The sequence below is a fragment of the Schistocerca serialis genome, chromosome 8, assembly GCF_023864345.2.
Source record: "Schistocerca serialis cubense isolate TAMUIC-IGC-003099 chromosome 8, iqSchSeri2.2, whole genome shotgun sequence".
Classification (NCBI taxonomy): domain Eukaryota; kingdom Metazoa; phylum Arthropoda; class Insecta; order Orthoptera; family Acrididae; genus Schistocerca; species Schistocerca serialis.
The window spans coordinates 251,780,777-251,783,617 of NC_064645.1; the positions used below are offsets into that span (position 1 = coordinate 251,780,777).

Genomic DNA, 2,841 nt, shown 5'->3' on the forward strand with positions numbered 1-2,841 from the left:
CGAGGAGAGAGCAAGTCCCAAGCAGTGACTGCTGAAGATCCGGATACTGGAGCCATTTTCCAAGAACAAGAGTGTAGAGGGGTCAATGCCCTCACTTCGCTTAAGAATGAACAACCTGTGAAGAGTCTATTGGACAATTTACACCTGTAGCCACTAAGAAAAAGCGTAAAGAATGATTTTTCTGGATTGCAGCAGCCTATATATCTGCCTTAGAAAGCAAGAACGTGTCGCCAATTCCAGGACCCTTGCAGACGCAAAAGCACCAAGAATTCGCACAAGGAGGCATGTGAAAATAAAAATCTGCAAAAGAAGCTGGCTTGTTTAAAAAATGTTTTCTGGACAGCAAGGACGTACCTTGTAAATCATGAATGTTAGCAAGTTCTTAGACGAAAGACAAACTTGAGACTGACCAGACCTCACGCAGAGTGAGCCGTAACAATGAAGGATTGTGAGGCTGTCTTCACATCTACTCAGGAATTCAGAAAAGCATCGAAATGTTGTACGAGCGAAGCTGGAAACATCCTCGGCGCCAGTTCCTGGATCACACACCTACTCTTGCAAGACAGAGAATTTCCGCATCGTACTGGGAGGCGTAGTCATGAAACGTCTATTAGTCATTTGGCGACACTGCAAATTTAGCCCGCCAGAGACAACGTTGAGAGAAGGAAAATTTCAGGAAATCATTGAGTTTAGAGATGGATGAGAAATGAAGAGTCATTGAGACAGCTTGACTTCCGCAAAGCTTTCGATACAGTTCCCCACAGTCGTTTAATGAACAAAGGAAGAGCATATGGACTATCAAACCAATTGTGTGATTGGATTGAAGAGTTCCTAGATAACAGAACGCAGCATGTCATTCTCAATTGAGAGAAGTCTTCCGAAGTAAGAGTGATTTCAGGTGTGCCGCAGGGGAGTGTCATAGGACCGTTGCTATTCACAATATACATAAATGACCTTGTGGATGACATCGGAAGTTCACTGAGGCTTTTTGCAGATGTTGCTGTGGTGTATCGAGAGGTTGTAACAATGGAAAATTGTACTGAAATGCAGGAGGATCGGCAGTGAATTGACGCATGGTGCAGGGAATGGCAATTGAATCTCAGTGTAGACAAGTGCAATGTGCTGCGAATACACAGAAAGAAAGATCCCATATCATTTAGCTACAAAATAAAAGTCAGCATCTGGAAGAAGTTAAATCCATAAATTATCTGGGAGTACGCATTAGGAGTGATTTAAAATGGAATGATCATATAAAGTTGATCGTCGGTAAGGCAGATGCCAGACTGAGATTCATTGGAAGAATCCTAAGGAAATGCAATCCGAAAACAAAGGAAGTAGGTTACAGTACGCTTGTTCGCCCACTGCTTGAATATTGCTCAGCAGTGTGGGATCCGTACCAGGTAGGGTTGAAAGAAGAGATAGAGAAGATCCAACGGAGAGCAGCGCGCTTCGTTACAGGATCATTTAGTAATCGCGAAAGCATTATGGAGATGATAGATAATCTCCAGTGGAAGACTCTGCAGGAGAGACGCTCAGTAGCTCGGTACGGGCTTTTGTTAAAGTTTCGAGAACACACCTTCGCCGAAGAGTCAAGCAGTATACTGCTCCCTCCTACGTATATCTCGCGAAGAGACCATGAGGATAAAATCAGAGAGATTAGAGCCCACACAAAAGCGTACCGACAATCCTTCTTTCCACGAACAATACGCGACTGGAATAGAAGGGAGAACCGATAGAGGTACTCAAGGTACCCTCCGCCACACACCGTCAGGTGGCTTCCGGAGTATGGATGTAGATGTAGATATAGAAAGCAAAAGGACATGGGTTCTCCTCCATCCATCGCCTACATACGTGTCCCCACAACTTGATAACGCTGCTTTGGCCACGGCGACCTTTCAGAGCGGACATCGTCCCGGGCCCTCGCCGCACAACCGCGAACCACAGGGCAGAGCGGCCGACTCCCCACCACACAGCTCCGAGGCGACGCGCTATACCTAGCCAGCACCTGCCGCCGTCACCACCACACCACAAACGTTTATGAGTAATGGTAATATGATGCATTCCCCCCCTCCTTACCATTCATAACATCCTCGTGTTCCCTCCCAGACGAATCGATTTAAGCCCTGAGATTTGTCATCTTGTAACGTTTACCGAAATAAGTGCATTCATTTCATATTTAATTCATCTTAACATGTGTTTGATTTCATTTAATTCTTGCCCCCCAACTTGGGGCTATCTCATTAATCATCTACACGTCATTTCATCTCAGAGAGCAGAGAAGAATTCCCAGTTCATTATATTTTGGCGCCCAGGCTGGCGCCATCTCATTGGTAATTTGCTTACGATGTGATATCACAAACAATTCTCCGTCCTCTACATTTCGGCTACTCATCTCTCTGGTAATTTGCGTGTTACGTGATATCACAAATAATTCACAATTAACTACATAGAATTTTTTTACATACTCATTTCGAAAATTCATCATAAAATACTGGCAACGGCCGTGCCGCAGTGGATACACCGGTTCCCGTGAGATCACCGAAGTTTAACGCTGTTGGGCGTGGCCAGCACTTGGATGGCTGACCATCCAGGCTGCCATGCGCTGTTGCCATTTTTCGGGTTGCACTCAGCCTCGTGATGCCAATTGTGGAGTTACTCGACCGAATAGTAGCGGCTTCGGTCAATAATACCATCATAACGACCGGGAGAGCAGTGTGCTGACCCCATGCCCCTCTTATCCGCATCCTCCTCTCAGGATGACACGGCGGTCGGATGGTCCCGGTAGGCCACTCGTGGCCTGACGACGGAGTGCTTATCATAGAATACTATTAGTCAATTTAA

At 45.8% G+C, this 2,841-nt stretch overlaps 1 pseudogene; it reads left to right on the forward strand.

Annotated features, from left to right (window-relative positions):
* The first annotated feature begins 2,493 nt into the window (after window positions 1-2,493).
* LOC126417851 (5S ribosomal RNA) lies at window positions 2,494-2,611 on the forward strand (annotated as a pseudogene).
* Window positions 2,612-2,841: the final 230 nt, after the last annotated feature.